Source organism: Pleurodeles waltl, chromosome 1_2, assembly GCF_031143425.1.
Source record: "Pleurodeles waltl isolate 20211129_DDA chromosome 1_2, aPleWal1.hap1.20221129, whole genome shotgun sequence".
Lineage (NCBI taxonomy): Eukaryota > Metazoa > Chordata > Amphibia > Caudata > Salamandridae > Pleurodeles > Pleurodeles waltl.
The window spans coordinates 1,202,981,312-1,203,000,789 of NC_090437.1; positions in this window are offsets into that span (position 1 = coordinate 1,202,981,312).

Sequence of the window (19,478 nt, forward strand, 5' to 3'; positions counted from 1 at the left end):
AGGGGACCCAGAGGACCGGTGATGCAGTCTTTTGGTGCCTGCGGTTGCAGGGGGAAGATTCAGTTGACCCACAGGAGATTTCTTCTGAGCTTCTAGTGCAGAGAGGAGGCAGACTACCCCCACAGCATGCACCACCAGGAAAGCAGACGAGAAGGCGGCTGGATCAGCGATACAAGGTTGCAGTAGTCGTCTTTGCTACTTTGTTGCGGTTTTGCAGGCGTCCAGAGCAGTCAGCGGTCGATTCCTTGGCAGAAGGTGAAGAGAGAGATGCAGAGGAACTCTGATGAGCTCTTGCATTCGTTATCTAAAGAATTCCCCAAAGTAGAGACCCTAAATAGCCAGAAAAGGAGGTTTGGCTACTTAGGAAGGAGGATAGGCTAGCAACACAGGTAAGAGCCTATCAGAAGGAGTCTCTGACATCACCTGCTGGCCCTGGCCACTCAGAGCAGTCCAGTGTGCCAGCAGCACCTCTGTTTCCAAGATGGCAGAGGTCTGGAGCACACTGGAGGAGCTCTGGGCACCTCCCAGGGGAGGTGCAGGTCAGGGGAGTGGTCACTCCCCTTTTCTTTGTCCAGTTTCGCGCCAGAGCAGGGCTGGGGGATCCCTGAACCGGTGTAGACTGGTTTATGCAGAGATGGGCACCATCTGTGCCCATCAAAGCATTTCCAGAGGCTGGGGGAGGCTACTCCTCCCCAGCCCTGACACCTTTTTCCAAAGGGAGAGGGTGTAACACCCTCTCTCTGAGGAAGTCCTTTGTTCTGCCTTCCTGGGCCTAGCCTGGCTGGACCCCAGGAGGGCAGAAACCTGTCTGAGGGGTTGGCAGCAGCTGCAGTGAAACCCCGGGAAAGGAAGTTTAACAGTACCCAGGTCTGTGCTAGAGACTCGGGGGATCATGGAATTGTCTCCCCAATGCCAGAATGGCATTGGGGTGACAATTCCATGATCTTAGACATGTTACATGGCCATGTTCGGAGTTACCATTGTGACGCTATACATAGGTAGTGACCTATGTATAGTGCACGCGTGTAATGGTGTCCCCGCACTCACAAAGTCCGGGGAATTTGCCATGAACTATGTGCCTTTACCAGGTAAAGGTTAGACATATAGGTGACTTATAAGTTACTTAAGTGCAGTGTTAAATGGCTGTGAAATAACGTGGACGTTATTTCACTCAGACTGCAGTGGCAGGCCTGTGTAAGAATTGTCAGAGCTCCCTATGGGTGGCAAAAGAAATGCTGCAGCCCATAGGGATCTCCTGGAACCCCAATACCCTGGGTACCTCAGTACCATATACTGGGGAATTATAAGGGTGTTCCAGTATGCCAATGTGAATTGGTGAAATTGGTCACTAGCCTGTTAGTGACAATTTGTAAAGAGAGAGAGCATAACCACTGAGGTTCTAGTTAGCAGAGCCTCAGTGAGACAGTTAGGCATCACACAGGGAACACATACATATAGGTCACAAACTTATGAGCACTGGGGTCCTGGCTAGCAGGATCCCAGTGACACATAACAAACATACTGAAAACATAGGGTTTTCACTATGAGCACTGGATCCTGGCTAGCAGGATCCCAGTGAGACAGTGAAAACACCCTGACATATACTCACAAACAGGCTAAAAGTGGGGGTAACAAGGCTAGAAAGAGGCTACTTTCTCACACTGGCCAATTTAAGGAAAGCATCAAGGTGGAAGTCCACAAGATGCTGGAATTGGGAGTCATTGAGCACTCTGACAGCCCCTGGGCTAGCCCAGTGGTCTTAGTCCCCAAACCTCACACCAAAGACGGAAAGAGAGAGATGAGGTTTTGTGTGGACTACAGAGGACTTAATTCTGTCACCAAGACAGATGCCCATCCCATTCCAAGGGCAGAAGGCCTTTCCAGGTTCTTCCACTTAGAAAATGGAGACTCTCTCGGGAAAGGTTCGTCTCAACCTCTTTCGTTTGGGGGGGGGGGGGGCGTTGTGTAAGGAAATGCCTCCTTGGCATGGTTACCCCCTGACTTTTTGCCTTTGCTGATGCCAAGTTATGATTTGAAAGTGTGCTGAGGCCTGCTAACCAGGCCCCAACACCAGTGTTCTTTCCCTAACCTGTACTTTTGTTTTCACAATTGGCACACCCTGGCATCCAGGTAAGTCCCTTGTAACTGGTACTCCTGGTACCAAGGGCCCTGATGCCAGGGAAGGTCTCTAAGGGCTGCAGCACGTCTTATGCCACCCTGGAGACCCCTCACTCAGCACAGACACACTGCTTGCCAGCTTGTGTGTGCTGGTGGGGATAAAAAGACTGAGTCGACACGGCACTCCCCTCAGGGTGCCATGCCAACCTCACACTGCCTATAGATATAGATAAGTCACCCCTCTAGCAGGCCTTACAGCCCTAAGGCAGGGTGCACTATACCATATGTGAGGGCATAAGTGCATGAGCACTATGCCCCTACAGCGTCTAAGCAAAACCTTAGACATTGTAACTGCAGGGGAGCAATAAGACTATATGGTCTGGGAGTCTGTCATGCACGAACTCCACAGCACCATAATGGCTACACTGAAAACTGTGAAGTTTGGTATCAAACTTCTCAGCACAATAAATGCACACTAATGCCAGTGTACATTTTATTGTAAAATACACCCCAGAGGGCATCTTAAAGATGCCCCCTGAAACCTTAACCGACTACCAGTGTGGGCTGACTAGTTTTGCTAGCCTGCCACACACCAGACATGTTGCTGGCCACATGGGGAGAGTGCCTTTGTCACTCTGTGGCTAGTAACAAAGCCTGTACTGGGCGGAGGTGCTTCTTACCTCCCCCTACAGGAACTGTAACACCTGGCGGTGAGCCTCAAAGGTTCACTCCCTTTGTTACAGCACCCCAGGGTACTCCAGCTAGTGGAGTTGCCCGCCCCCTCCGGTCACGGCCCCACTTTTGGCAGCAAGGCCAGAGGAGATAATGAGAAAAACAAGGAGTCGTCACTGGCCAGTCAGGACAGCCCCTAAGGTGTCCTGAGCTGAGGTGACTCTGACTTTTAGAAATCCTCCATCTTGCAGATGGAGGATTCCCCCAAAAGGATTAGGGATGTGCCCCCTCCCCTCAGGGAGGAGGCACAAAGAGGGTGTAGCCACCCTCAGGGCTAGTAGCCATTGGCTACTAACCCCCCAGACCTAAACACACCCCTAAATTGAGTATTTAGGGGCTCCCAGAACACAGCAAGATAGATTCCTGCAACCTAAGACGAAGAAGGACTGCTGAGCTGAAAAACCTGCAGAGAAGACGGAGACACCAACTGCTTTGGCCCCAGCTCTACCGGCCTGTCTCCCCACTTCTAAAGACACTGCTCCAGCAACGCGTTCTACAGGGTCCAGCGACCTCTGAGACCTCAGAGGACTACCCTGCATCTAGAAGGACCAAGAATTCCCGAAGACAGCGGCTCTGTTCCCCAAAGACTGCAACTTTGCAACAAAGAAGCTACTTTGAAACAACACACGTTTCCTGCCGAAAGCGTGAGACTTTGCACTCTGCACCGACGCCCCCGGCTCGACTTGTGGAGAACAAACACCACAGGGAGGACTCCCCGGTGACTACGAGACCGTGAGTAGCCAGAGTTGACCCCCCTGAGCCCCCACAGCGACGCCTGCAGAGGGAATCCCGAGGCTCCCCCTGACCGCGACTGCCTGCTTCAAAGACCCGACACCTGGTAAAGACACTGCACCCGCAGCCCCCAGGACCTGAAGGATCCGACCTCCAGTGCAGGAGCGACCCCCAGGTGGCCCTCTCCCTTGCCCAGGTGGTGGCTACCCCGAGGAGCCCCCCCCCCTTGCCTGCCTGCATCACTGAAGAGACCCCTTGGTCTCCCATTGAAACCTATTGCGAACCCGACGCCTGTTTGCACACTGCACCCGGCCGCCCCCGTGCCGCTGAGTGTGTACTTTTTGTGCTGACTTGTGTCCCCCCAGGTGCCCTACAAAACCCCCATGGTCTTCCCTCTGAAGACGCAGGTACTTACCTGCTGGCAGACTGGAACCGGGGCACCCCCTTCTCTATTGAAGCCTTGTCACGGTTTTCAATGGTCTTACCGTCGAAGCTGAGAGGCGTAGGGGAACGGTCCTTGTTCCAGCAGGTTCTGCTCTGGCCGAGGTAGGGGCGACCCCTTCCAGTAGCCACGGTGCTGTTTGGTATGAGCAAACCACTACAGTCCGTGCCCTCCAGAAGGAGTCCCAGAGGAAAAACCCCAGTAGGGTAAAAAAACTCCACAGGAACTCCCTGAAATGAAAGGAGGACACCAGGGCGTTAGGACCGAAGATTAGGAAGACTGGAAAACAAGGAAGGTCAGGAACAGACAGGATTCGCAGGAGGAGATCAATCAGAGCGTGACTACCACCAAGGAGTGTTGCAACGCAATGGACAAGCAGTTGAGATCCCTTTATATACCCCTAGACAGGAAGTGGGAAACAGGAAGTAGAAATACCACCATCTTGGATTGGGGAAAAGAAAACAATAGTGAATCAGGTATGTGCGTCTAACAATGCATGCTGGGCAGAGAGGAAGTGGTCAGCATGCTGGGAAGAAAAAAGGCAAGTATAAAGTGCACCATGTGCAAGGGTTCGGTTTTGTTCTCAGGATATCGGAAAGTGGTAGGCAGGTAATGTACATACAAGCAAATAAACGTTTAAGCGCATAATGCGCTGTATGCGGCCATGCCGCGTCTGCCTTTATGGCAGAACTTAAAATAAGGGAAGCGGCGAGTGCTGCGACCCTTAGACCGGCTCCTTGGAGCCTCCATGGCTCTCGCCTGAGCCGCGGCATCCCCCGCGACCCAAGCGTCAGCCGCGGCGTTTACCGCGACCCGAGCGCCAGCCGCGGCGCTCTCCGCGACCCGGGCGTCGGCCGCGGCGAAATTGACATGCCGCGCCGCGGCAACCTGAGCCCGCGGCCGCGGCGAGCATCGCGGCGAGCGCCGCGGCGAGCGCCGCGGCATAACAAGCCTATGTGTTTTGGGCACCACTTTGACCTCTGCACCTGACCGGCCCTGAGCTGCTGGTGTGGTAACTTTGGGGTTGCTCTGAACCCCCAACGGTGGGCTACCTTGGACCCAACTTTGAACCCTGTAGGTGGTTTACTTACCTGAAAAACAAACACTTACCTCCCCCAGGATCTGTTGAAAATTGCAGTGTCTAGTTTTAAAATAGCTATTTGCCATTTGTGTGAAAACTGTTGCTAATTCCTAAAGTTCCTAAAGTTCCTAAGTGAAATACCTTTCATTTAAAGTATTGTTTGTAAATCTTGAACCTGTGGTTCTTAAAATAAACTAAGAAAATATATTTTTCTATATAAAAACCTATTGGCCTAGAATTGTCTTTGAGTGTGTGTTCCCCATTTATTGCCTGTGTGTGTACAACAAATGCTTAACAATACCCTCTGATACGCCTACTGCTCGACCACACTACCACAAAATAGAGCATTAGAATTATCTCTTTTTGCCACTATCTTATCTCTAAGGGGAACCCTTGGACTCTGTGCATGCTATTTCTTACTTTGAAATAGTACATACAGAGCCAACTTCCTACTGCGACCATCTTCTAATATCGTAACAGGAGATAATGTCCCTTTTGTCGAAAGGCGCAGTGGAGTTGGTTCCAGAGCAGGAGAGGGGTCAGGACTGCTATTCTAGGTACTTCCTGATCCCCAAAAAGCATGGTCGGTTACGTCCAATCTTGGACCTGAGGATTTTGAATTGGTTCCTCAAGCAGGAAAAGTTCAAGATGCTGACCCTGTCACAGGTTCTTTTGGCGTTGAACGAAGGAGATTGGATGGTGTCTGTCGATTTGCAGGATGCGTACTTCCACATTCCGATCCTCAATTCAAGTATCTCCGGTTTGTGGTGGGGTCGCAGCACTATCAGTTTGCGGTCCTTCCGTTTGGTCTTACTTCGGCACCTCGAGTCTTCACAAAGGTGATGGTGGTGGTTGCAGCAGAGCTCAGAAGAAGGGGGATAGCGGTATTTCCTTATCTGGACGATTGGTTGATCAAAGTTAAGTCTCCAGAGCTCTTGTGGCGTCACCTGCAGTCGACAACTCAGTTGTTGTTCAACCTAGGATTCTCAGTGAATGTGCCCAAAGCTCACCTGGAGCCCTCTCAACGTCTCCTGTTTATAGGGGCAGTACTGGACACAACATTGAATCGGGCCTTTCCTCCGCCCCAGCGGGTTCAGGACATTCAGGCGTTGATTCCAATGTTTCGAAATGGAGCGGTAGTTCCAGTCCTCAAGGTCCTTCGTCTGCTTGGTCTGATCGCTTCTTGCATTCTGCTGGTCACTCATGCACGCTGGCACATGAGGGCTCTTCAGTGGTGCATCCGCAGGCAGTAGTTTCAACACAAAGGAGATGTCGAGGATTCGATCACGATCTCCAGAGACACTGCAGCAGATCTTCGATGGTGGGGTGTGGTTGGCAACCTGTTGCAAGAAAGGCCGTTCTCGCTGCCTCCGCCAGTGGCCACAGTTGTGACGGATGCTTCCACTCTAGGTTGGGGAGCTCATCTGGGGGACCTGGAGATCAATGGTCTTTGGTCTCCAGTGGAACAGAGGTTTCACATCAATCTGTTGGAATTGCGGGCGATACGTTGGGCTCTCAAGGCCTTCCTCCCTTCCCTTCGCGGTCAGTCAGTTCAGGTCCTGACGGACAACACTACCGCGATGTGGTATATAAACAAGCAGGGAGGAGTGGGGTCGTATCTTCTCTGCAGAGATGCTCTTCGACTCTGGTCTTGGCTTCAGTACCACGAGATTTGCTTGGTAGCAAATCATTTGGTCGGAATTCTGAACGTGTGTGCGGACATTCTCAGTCGGCACACCTCGATCACGAGTGGCGTCTTCATCCGGATCAGGTTCTTTGCATCTTTCAGATGTGGGGATACCCGCAGATAGATCTGTTTGCCACTCAGGAGAACACGCACTGCCCGTCGTTTTGCAGCCTCCAGTATCCGGTGCAAGGAGCTTTGGGGGATGCGTTTCAGATGCCCTGGAATGGTCAGTTGTTTTACGCGTTTCCTCCCATACCCTTCATTCCTTGAGTCCTGAGGAAGATCCGTCAAGACCGGGCCCAAGTCATCTTAATAGCCCCGGATTGGCCAAGAAGGGTATGGTATTCAGACCTTCTCCAACTCTCTCTGTGCCCTCAGCTCCGTCTCCCTTACAGGGCAGACCTCCTCTCGCAGTCGCAAGGGCAGGTTCTACACCCCCACCTCCAGTGTAGAGTCCCCATATCTTTCCTTTTTTTTTTTTTAAAGTTTTTATTGAGGAAGATTATAAGATAGTACAGAATAAACATAGACATATTTTCAACTTTCCACTTTGCAACAAATAATTACACTATGTGTATATATGGATGCGTACACTCTGATAAGTATGCTGAGTAATAGGTGTTAGGGTGATGATTAGAAGAATGGGGAGTGGATGAGGAGGAAGGGTGGGGGAAAGGGGGATCTTTCCTTTTTTAGAGACAAAGGGGGTCATTCTGACCTTGGCGGTAAAAGGCGCTTACCGCCGGTCAGAAGACCGCCATAACACCGCCGCGGCCGGGGTAAACCGCCACGGTCATTCTGACCCGCAACTGGCAAACCGCCAAAAACCCGACATCCACAAAAGTCCGCCAAACCAACGGCCAGCGAAAAACTGGCGATGACCAAACCTCCACCGTCACGCCAACATAAATACGCCCATGCCATTCCGACCCAAGAATCCACGCGGCGGTCTTTCAACCGCGGTATTCCATTGGCGGTACACACCGCCGCGGTCAAAATACACACACCCTTACAAAACACAACCACATTGGACAATTTGAAATACACACACCTGATACACATACAAACAACACACCCACACACCCAATACAATATAAAACACACACCCACATCACCCACAAACCCCTACGACAAAAAAAAACGACAGAAAGCCAGAGATAGACAGCACTGCTTAGACAACACCATCACACAGAGGCAAACCACACCATCACCCACACAATATCCACGCACAAAACACCACACATCACCACACTCACCACACTCTACAACACATACACCACCCCACACCTCATCCACACCACCCTATGGCACCCCAAAGACACCCCCGGTTCTCAGACGCCGAACTCCGGGTCATGGTGGAGGAAATAGTTCGGGTAGAGCCCCAGCTCTTCGGGACACAGGTGCAGCACACCACAATTGCCAGGAAGATGGAGCTATGGCAAAGGATAGTCGACAGGGTCAACGCTGTGGGACAGCATCCACGAAATCGGGATGACATCAGGAAGCGGTGGAACGACCTACGGGGGAAGGTGCGTTCCATCGTATCAAGGCACAACATCGTGGTGCAGAAGACTGGCGGCGGACCCCCACCTACTCCCCCAGAATTTACAGCATGGGAGGAGGAAGTCTTGCACATCCTGCATCCTGAAGGCCTCGCAGGAGTATCTGGAGGAATGGACTCTGGTAAGTCAAATCTTAACTACTTCTTCCCACCCCCACCCCACCTGCATCCCAAATCATACCCCCACCCTTACCCCCACCCCATCACACACACTCCCTGCAAATGTCTCACCATCACAACCCACCCATCCCAACACCTAGACCTGCATGCGTCCACAAAGCATGGACACCCATCACCATAGCATGCCCACTGCACATACAAATCTCCCCCACAAGCCACCCTCACAAAAGCCCACACACAGGAATGCCAGCCCTGGGGTACACGGGCACCCACCCATTGACCGATATGGCACACACTGAAGCAATAACCATACCTCTATACCCCTGCAGGACCCGAACGCCACCACACCGCCCAGGAGGGTCCAGAAATGTCCATCCCACCCCCACAGCAGCTCTGTCTCCCTGGACCCAGATGACCAGCCCGGACCATCTGGGACCTCTGGACAGTTGGTTCCCCTCACACAGCCACAGCAGACCCAACCCCCTCTGGGAACACCAGCACAGCTCCCACCCAGCGGGCCCATGCCTCTGTCTCCAGGACACGTCATTCAGCGGTGTGTCCATCACTACAGGGCACCCAGGTTAACCCACCACCCCAACAACAACAGGGACCTGGGGGCAGTGGTAGTGGGCACACGGTCCAGGGAACAGAGGCCCAGGGAAACAGAGGAACTGGGAGGGCTGCTGTGCGACAGGGGGGGGACAGGCCCAGGGAACCCACTCTCCACGAGGCCCTCTCCTCCATCATGGGAGCATACCGCCACTCCCAGGAGACGATGGCGACGGTACTGGCCAGGTTCCAGGAGAGCCAGGTCATGCAGGAGCAACAGTACATGGGGTTCAGGGAAGAACTTAGAAGCATCAGTTCCGCAATGGGCACCATCGTAGGGGCACTCAACCAGATTGTCACCACATTGCGGGACCATGTGGCACCACAAAGGGCCCCTGTCACTAGCATGGACCAAGAACAGGCAACCACCTCCGCCGGCGCTAGTGGACAGGAGGCCCCCACACAACAACAGGCCACCAGAACCCCACCTCCTGCAGAAGAAGAACCACCCCGCAAGCGGGGCCTGAGATCTCGTAAGAAGACAGAGTAGGATGTCAAGACCCCCGCCAGCAAAGGATACCCCCTGATGTTATCCCACTGTCCCACATTGTCACCCTGTCCAACCTTGAACTGCCCCTGCTCCACCTTCCACAGGCATATGGACAATGCACCTGTGAGACTGAAAAGCTGGACTCTGCCATGGACATTCCTCCACCATCACCCATCACCGATTTCCCACCATGTCCCTAAATTCAGCATTTTAATAAAAACACGTATTGCACAAAAACAATCTGGAGTCTGCCTGTATTGTGAACAAATGTATTAAACATAATGCTGCCAAAATGTCCAGTTACACAGTGATGAAAACATACCACTGTCACACAGCTGTAGTCCATGGGGAAACAAAGCAGAGGTCACGCAGTGGGGGCCACATCTCTGAAATTTGAAGGGAAAGTCACAACTCAGTTAACATACACTGGGGGAATAGGACAGACAGTAGAGAGGCAGGAGACTGTAAGTAATTGTAAAATGCTGGTGTTGATTCTTACCTGTGTGTTATTGAAAATACTGTAGTATCACTCTGTCCCTGTTGTCTGTGTCGTCCCCGTCGTCTTCCTCCTCTTCACTCTCCACAGGTTCCACCGCTGCCACAACACCACCATCTGGACCATCCTCCTGCAGGAAAGGCACCTGGCGTCGCAAAGCCAGGTTGTGAAGCATACAGCAGGCCACGATGATATGACACACCTTCTTTGGTGAGTACATTAGTGATCCACCTGTCATATGCAGGCACCTAAACCTGGCCTTCAAGAGGCCGAAGGTCCGCTCGATCACCCTCCTAGTACGTCCATGGGCCTCATTGTACCGTTCCTCTGCCCTGGTCCTGGGATTCCTTACTGGGGTCAGTAGCCAGGACAGGTTGGGGTAACCAGAGTCACCTATTAGCCACACACGGTGTCTCTGTAGCTGTTCCATCACATAAGGGATGCTGCTATTTCGCATGATGTACGCGTCATGCACTGACCCAGGGAATTTGGCATTTACATGGGAGATGTATTGGTCTGCCAAACAGACCACCTGGACATTCATCGAATGATGACTTTTTCTGTTCCTGTACACCTGTTCACTTCCTCTGGGGGGAACCAAAGCCACATGGGTCCCATCAATGGCACCAATGATGTTGGGAATATGTCCAAGGGCATAGAAATCACCCTTCACTGTAGCCAAATCCTCCACCTCAGGGAAAACAATGTAGCTCTGCATGTATTTCATCAGGGCAGACAACACTCTGGACAAAAACTTAGAAAACATAGGCTGAGACATCCCAGATGAAATGGCCACTGTTGTTTGGAATGATCCACTTGCCAAAAAATTGAGTACTGACAGAACCTGCACTAGAGGGGGAATCCCTGTGGGTTGGCGGATGGGTGACATCAGGTCTGGCTGCAGCTGGGCACACAGTTCCTGTATAGTGGCACGGTCAAGTCTGTATGTGAGTATGACATGTCGTTCTTCCATTGTCGACAGGTCCACCAGCGGCCTGTACACGGGAACAGTCCTCCATCTCCTCACAAGTCCCAGCGGACGGTGCCTAGGAAGGACAACATGTAGCACAGAGTCAATCAACCCACAGGTACGTTCACACAGCTTGCACAGTACACGATTCTCTATGCATTGAATGGCTTGTATGAGTGGCAATGCAAGGCCTAGGCCTGTGTGACGCAGTAGAAATTAAGCCATGTGGGCCTTTGAAATGGCGGCTGCCTGACCTGTGAAGTGTGACAATGAGATGTGAGCTCATTGCAATGGCGTGGCACACCGTGGCGTTAGGCGGTCCAAGACCGCGGTGCAAAGCCACATTGGTTAACATTGAACCCTATGGGTTTCAGGAGCCAATGAGGAAGTGCGCCGGCGGTCACGGTACGCACCGCCGCGGGCGTGACCGCCATTTTCTATCTGCTTAATCACTCGAGACCTGATCATCCACAGGAGAGGACCTATACTGCAAGTGCTGCTGTGACCTCGGTCTGGAAGTGACAATGGCTGCTGCGACTGGGGAAAGGGCCCCTGCCTTCACTTCAGAAGAGTTGGAGACGCTCGTGGATGGAGTCCTCCCCCAGTATGCGCTACTCTACGGTCTTCCAGACCAACAGGTAAGTACACTGGGACCATGCTTAGTGGGCAATGCCTGGGTTGAGTGGGGTGAATGAACGATGGTGGTGAGGGGAGCGAATGAGGAATGCATCGCATGACAGATGAGAGCATGTGCCACATGGCAAGGTTGGGGAGGGGGGCCACTCACATCGACCATGCAGAAAAGGGATGATATTTCTTTTCCCACCCTGTACATGTCACATAGGTCAGCGCCCATCAGAAGATCGACATTTGGCGTGCCATCGCCAAGGACGTCCGGGCCCTGGGGGTCCACAACAGACGGGGCACCCACTGCCGCAAGAGGTGGGAGGACATCCGCCGCGGGAGCAGAAAGACCGCCGAGGCTCTGCTGGGGATGGCCTCCCAACCTAGGAGGGGTGCCACACGGCAATTGACCCCCCTGATGTCCCGGGTCCTGGCGGTGGCCTACCCCGATTTGGATGGGCGCGTGAGGACATCACAGCAGACACAAGGGGGTGAGTATCAGCACATTCTGCTATATTAGCGCACAGTGGAGGTGTCTGGGTGGGGGAGTAGGGCTGTGGCTATCTCTAGGCCAGGGCGGTTTCTGTAGGCTAGGCCCCTCCGTAAGGCATGGCCCTGTGCCCCCGCCCCCCACCTCTGTAGGGTGCTAAGAACAGCTATCCATGGCCCGGGCTCACCTATGTGTGCATTTGTCGTCCATAGACTTGTAGGCCAAGTCACAATAATTGAGTAGTGTACCCCGAGAGCGCGGCGTAGTGCAGGGGGCTTCTGTGTCTGTCCTCTCCGCCAACGGTGTCGCCAATGCACGCACTCAACATGTCTTTCTTTCTTCCCACCCCCTTTCTTTTGGTCTTCCTGTTCATGTGTGCATTAGCATCATCAGGCGGAGGAGAAGTGGCATCGGCGCACGAGGGAGCTGCATCTCACATGGCCCCGGAGGGCCATGCAACCGACTCCGAGTTCACCAGTGAGACGGAGGGCGAGGGGAGCTCCACAACGGGACCCGTGGAGACGTCAGCGACACAGACATGTCCTCGGAAGGGAGCTCCCTTGTGGTGGCGGCAATATCCGTGCCCACCGCAACAACAGGTACAGCCGCCACCCAGCGCACCAACTCTGCCCTCCCAGCAGCCCCTCGCCCAGGAAGGCGGGCATCTCCTTCGCCCCAGGCACCTCAGGCCCTGCCCCAGTTACCCCTGCTGCCCTCAGTGCGGAGATCATTGACCTCCTCCAGATGCTCATTGTTGGGCAGTCTACCCTTTTGAATGCCATCCAGGGTGTAGAAAGGGAGGTGCACTGGAGCAATGCTTACCTGGAGGGCATTCATTCGGGTCAGGCTGCCCATCAGAGATCGTTCAACGCTCTGGCCTCAGCACTGACGGCAGCCATTGTCCCTGTCTGCAGCCTCCCTCCTCCAACTCCCTCCACCCAGTCCCACTCCCCTGTTCCTCTGCCTATCCCAGCCACACCTACAGACCAGCTTGCACACACCTCAACACCCAAGGGAAGCTCATCCAGACATAAGCACCACAGATCACACAAGCATTCACCCAAGCAACATCCACATGCAGACATGCCAACAGCCACTGCCTCCTCTGTGTCCCCCTCCTCCTCGTCTCCCTCCTCCCTCCCTGTGACGTCTCCACTCACACCTGCATGCACACCACCATCAGCCAGTACGTCCATCACCAGCACACCCACCAGAACACTCCGCACACGTGCAGTCACCACCCCCACTGCCATTTACACGTCCCCTGTGTCCTCTCCCACTGTGTCTGTCACCCCCTCTTCCAAACCACAAAAACGCAGGCAGCCACCCACCCAACAGCCATCCACCTCACGACAGCCTCCGTCACAAGCACCTGCACCCAAAGACAGCACACTTGACTCTCCTACAACCACATCCTCTTCCTCCACTCCCATACCCACTGCACCTACCCTTCCCATTGCTCCTAAAAAGTTTTTCCTCTCCAAAATTAACCTCTTTGCATCACCTGACCCAGCCCCTCCATCTCGTAAGAGTCCAAACAGCACCTCAGCCACCACAAGCCCTGCACCTACTAGGACCATAGTTCAGGGCTATTGGAGTCCACCTGCTCCTAGGGCAGGAACATCGGCCAGTAGCAAGGGGACAGCCAGCCCACCCCCTGGGAAAAGAACCAAAAAAGGGAAGGGCCGGCGCGACAGGCCTGAGACGGCTGCCCCCAAGGACACTACCCTTGCATAGTCACCTGGCACATCCACAAAGGGAGGCAAGGGCCCCAGAGATTCGGCAAAGGAGGGCAAGGGCAGAAGGGCGGACAAGTCCGGCAGCAGGCCAGCTGCCCAGGCGGGCCCCACCAGCCCCATTTCGGGTGTGACGGAGGCCACCCACGGGCCCAGGACTCCAGCACAGGAGGGCCCCGCAAGCGAAAGGTCGGATGGCGACTGAGCGGGAAATATTGGCCAGATCTGGTTCCCTAGGAACACAAGACAAGCACCGCTGAACAGGCCCCGCCAAGACAGGCACCACTGAACAGGTCCCCGCCGTGACAAGCACCGCTGAACAGGGCCCCGCCAAGACAAGCACCGCTGAACAGGGCCCTTCAAGACAGGCACCGCTGAACAGGGCCCCGCCGTGACAAGCACCGCTGAACGGGCCCCGCCGTGACAAGCACCGCTGAACAGGGCCCTTCAAGACAAGCACCGCTGAACAGGCCCCGCCGTGACAAGCACCGCTGAACAGGGCCCCGCCAAGACAAGCACCGCTGAACAGGGCCCTTCAAGACAGGCACCGCTGAACAGGGCCCCGCCGTGACAAGCACCACTGAACAGGGCACCGCCAAGACAAGCACCGCTGAACGGGCCCCGCTGTGACAAGCACCGCAGAACAGGGCCCTTCAAGACAAGCACCGCTGAACAGGCCCCGCCGTGACAAGCACCGCTGAACAGGGCCCCGCCGTGACAAGCAATGCTGAACAGGGCCCCGCCAAGACAAGCACCACTGAACAGGGCCCTTCAAGACAGGCACCGCTGAACAGGGCCCTGCCGTGACAAGCACCGCTGAACAGGGCCCTGCCGTGACAAGCACCGCTGAACAGGGCCCGCCGTGACAAGCACCACTGAACAGGGCCCCGCCAAGACAAGCACCGCTGAACAGGGCCCTTCAAGACAGGCACCGCTCCGCTGGGCCCTTCATCTCAAGCACCGCTCCGCTGGGCCCTTCCTGTCAAGCACCGTTCCGCTGGGCACCGCCGTCTCTGAACTGCTCCGCTGGGCCCTTCATCTCAAGCACCGCTCCGCTGGGCCCTTCCTGTCAAGCACCGCTCCGCTGGGCACAGCCGTCTCTGAACTGCTCCGCTGGGCCCTTTCTGTCAAGCACCGCTCCGCTGGGCCCTTCATCTCAAGCACCGCTCCGCTGGGCCCTTCCTGTCAAGCACCGCTCCGCTGGGCCCTTCCTGTCAAGCACCGCTCCGCTGGGCACCGCCGTCTCTGAACTGCTCCGCTGGGCCCTTCCTGTCAAGCACCGCTCTGCTGGGCCCTTCATCTCAAGCACCGCTCCGCTGGGCCCTTCCTGTCAAGCACCGCTCCGCTGGGCCCTTCATCTCAAGCACCGCTGGCCCATTGGCAGGGCCGGATCTGTGTCGGGCAGGGCTTCACGAAGCACTCTGGGCAACATGCCTCCTCCATAACCAGTGGAGTCTGTAATCCACTTGATGGACTGTGGCTTTGCACTTCCCAGGATGTAACAGTGGGCAATCCACCCACTGTAGAGACTTGAGAGACTGTGGCTTTGCACTCCCCAGGATGCAGCAGTGGGCAATCCACCCACTGTAGAGACTTGAGAGACTGTGGCTTTGCACTCCCCAGGATGCAGAAGTGGGCAATCCACCCACTGTCGAGACTTGAGAGACTGTGGCTTTGCACTCCCCTGGATGGTACAGTGGGCATGGAGGCCCCTCTTGGATCTGGCGTTGTGGACTCATGTGGCTGAGGTGCACCCCCTTCCCTTCCCCCTGAGGTGCCTGTAGTTTTATTATCTGATGCCCCAGCACTGTTCTCTCCAATGGAATCGGGTCTCGTGTGTGGGCTTTGCCCATGTGTTTATGCACATTGGCCCACGAACAATGGAAGGTAACCAATATGTGCCGGACTTTTGAGCTATGTATATATTGTTCATGTTGTAATATATTTTATTTATATATTTCATATTTCACTTAACTTCAAATATGCTATAATATACTTCAATTTTAATGATCATTTTATTTTGTCTTTGCATTATTCCGGGGGGTTTGTGGGGTGTCACTCTGACTTGTTGCTCTGCATTGGTGTGTAGGTATTTGGGGGGGCGGGGGTGGGTGTGTCGCGTATGTGTGTGCCCGTAACCTTTTCTCCTCCCCTGTGTCGTAGGTGCAGTACTCACCGTTGTCTTCTGCGCCGGCGTTCGTGCTCCTGGTAGAGGAGCAGGTAGACAATAGCTGGTAGGATGTTTAATTCGGGTTCCATGCTGTCCAGATTCCTCGTGGAGTGTATAGAGGTGAGCGTTTTCCCGTTCGTAGTCTGTTTCCGCCGTGTTTTTATCGGCGGGGCTCCCGCCCCGGAAAAGGTGGCGGATTGGTGAGTTGTGATAGGGTGGGCGGTACATTGTCTGCTGCCTGCCTGTTGGCGGTGACCGTCGCGCTGTTTGTTTGTCCCGCCGTGGCGGTCGGAGTGTTAAAGTGCCGATCTGTGTTGGCGGTTCCTGCCAGGGTCAGAATTCAATTTTTTTTACCGCCTGTCTGTTGGCGGGTTGGCCGCCGCTTTAACACTGGCCGCCAGGGTTGGAATGACCACCAAAGTAGTGTTAAGGACCAAGGCGGCTTTCCTCCCGAAGGTTATTACACCCTTTCACTTGGGGCAGTCTATTACTCTCTCTTCCTTTTACCCTCCGCCTCATCCATCCAAAGAGGAAGAGAGGCTTCACCGGTTGGATCCATGAAAAGCATTGAGCTTCTTTGTCGACAGGACGAGGGAGTTCAGGCAAGACGAGCAGCTCTTCGTTGGATACGTGGGGAAGAGGAGAGGCAGAGCAGTCCACAAGAGAACGCTGTCCAGGTGGGTCATTCTCTGTATCAAACTTTGTTATTCCTTAGCAAAGAAAGAACCACCTGTGGGGCTTCGAGCTCATTCCACCAGAGCACAGGCTGCTTCATCGTCCTTGGCTAGGGGTGTTACTGTGGCTGACATCTGCAAGGCGACAACTTGGGCATCCGTCCATACTTTTTTAAAACATTATTGTTTGGACTCTGAGGTCAGGAGGAATGGCCATTTTGCACGCTCAGTGCTGCAGGATTTCTTGGTCTTACCATTCAGGCACCCACCTCCAGAGGTAGTACTGCTTTGGGACTCTATTCTTTAGGTGAGGAATCCACAGGTATGTGTATCCATCAGAAGAACAAGTTACTTACCTTCGCTAACGCCTTTTCTGGTGGATACATTAACTACCTGTGGATTCCTCACGGTCCCACCCGCCTCCCCGTTGCCTGATTGTTCTTACCACGAATTCCTTGGGTGAGCACCGTTTTCTTGTATATGTGTTTATAATGATGACATGTATATATGTATTTCTTTCTATATCTGGTATTTTTCAAAGTGAACATGTTTGAAATTGAATTTATATATTTGTTTTTACATGAGGGTGTTGTTGCCATTAGTTTCATTTTCTCTTATTGCAATAAATGTTGCTACATACTTTTGCTTGATGTAATTATGTTTCTCTGCAAGGTCAATGTTCGCCTGTTCGCCTCAAAGGTACGTAAAAAAATGGTGATAACTGACATCTTCACGTCGCCGAGGGCTTCTTATTGCATGGATGATGTCATACGGCATCGCGTGGAGTCGGGCGATTGTGACGTCATTGTCGACGTGCAGAGCTAGAAGAAGAATTTCTGTTGAAGCTGGCGCGTGGGGGAAAATTCTTTAGGTGAGGAATCCACAGGTATTTAATGTATCCACCAGAAAAGGCGTTACCGAAGGTAAGTAACTTGTTCCTTGCGGTCTTTCTTCGTGGGACATCTTCTGCACAAATAAGAAGATCCTAGCACCTTTAGTTGTTGCAGAATATTCAGCTTCTTCCATCCGGAGGTGGGCATTTTGCACCTTCATCCGTGGTTTAGTGGGGTCCTGCCTGTGAGAAAGTAGCCTCTTTCTAGCCTTCTTACCCCAACTTTTGGCCTGTTTGTGAGTATATGTCAAGGTGTTTTCACTGTCTCACTGGGATCCTGCTAGCCAGGGCCCAGTGCTCATAGTGAAAACCCTATGTTGTCAGTATGTTTGTTATGTGTCACTGGGACCCTGCTAGCCAGGACCCCAGTGCTCATATGTTTGTGGCCTATATGTATGTGTTCCCTGTATGATGCCTAACTGTCTCACTGAGGCTCTGCTAACCAGAACCTCAGTGATTATGCTCTCTCTGCTTTCCAAATTTGTCACTAACAGGCTAGTGACTAAATTTACCAATTCACATTGGCATACTGGTACACCCATAAAATTCCCTAGTATATGGTACTGAGGTACCCAGGGTATTGGGGTTCCAGGAGATCCCTATGGGCTACAGCATTTCTTTTGCCACCCATAGGGAGCTCTGACAATTCTTACACAGGCCTGCCACTGCAGCCTGCGTGAAATAACATCCATGTTATTTCACAGCTGTGTACCACTGCACTTAATTAACTTATAAGTCACCTATATGTCTAACCTTCACCTGGTGAAGGTTGGGTGCAAAGTTACTTAGTGTGTGGGCACCCTGGCACTAGCCAAGGTGCCCCCACATCGTTCAGGGCAAATTCCCCTGACTTTGTGAGTGCGGGGACACCATTACACGTGTGCACTGTACATAGGTCTATGACCTATGTACAGCGTCACAATGGTAACTTCGAACATGGCCATGTAACAGGTCTAAGAACATGGAATTGTCACCCCAATGCCATCCTGGCATTCGGGGGGACAATTCCATGATCCCCTGGGTCTCTAGCACAGAACCCGGGTACTGCCAAACTGCCTTTTCAGGGTTGGCACTGCAGCTGCTGCTGCTGCCAACCCCTCAGGCAGGTTTTTGCCCCCCTGGGGTCCAGGCAGCCCTGGCCCAGGAAGGCAGAACAAAGGATTTCCTCTGAGAGAGGGTGTTACACCCTCTCCATTTGGAAATAGGTGTGATGGGCTGGGGAGGAGTAGCCTCCCCCAGCCTCTGGAAATGCTTTGATGGGCACAGATGGTGCCCATCTCTGCATAAGCCAGTCTACACCGGTTCAGAGATCCCCCAGCCCTGCTCTGGTGCGAAACTGGACAAAGAAAAGGGGAGTCGCCACTCTCCTGACCTGCACCTCCCAGGGGAGGTGCCCAGAGTTCCTCCAGTGTGTCCCAGACCTCTGCCATCTTGGAAACAGAGGTGTTTGTGGCACACTGGACTGCTCTGAGTGGCCAGTGCCAGCAGGTGACATCAGAGGCTCCTTCTGATAGGCTCTTGCCTCTCTTGGTAGCCAATCCTTCTTCCTAGGTAGCCAAACCTCCTTTTCTGGCTATTTAGGGTCTCTGCTTTGGGGATCTCACCAGATAACGAATGCAAGAGCTCATCAGAGTTCCTCTGCATCTTCCTCTTCACCTTCTACCAAAGGATCGACCGCTGACTGCTCAGAACGCCTGCAAAACCACAACAAAGTAGCAAGACGACTTCTAGCAACCTTGTATCGCTTCATCCTGCCGGCTTTCTCAACTGTTTCCAGGTGGTGTATGCTCTTGGGGTAGCCTGCCTCCTCTCTGCACCAGGAGCTCTGAAGAAATCTCATGTGGGTGGTTCAAA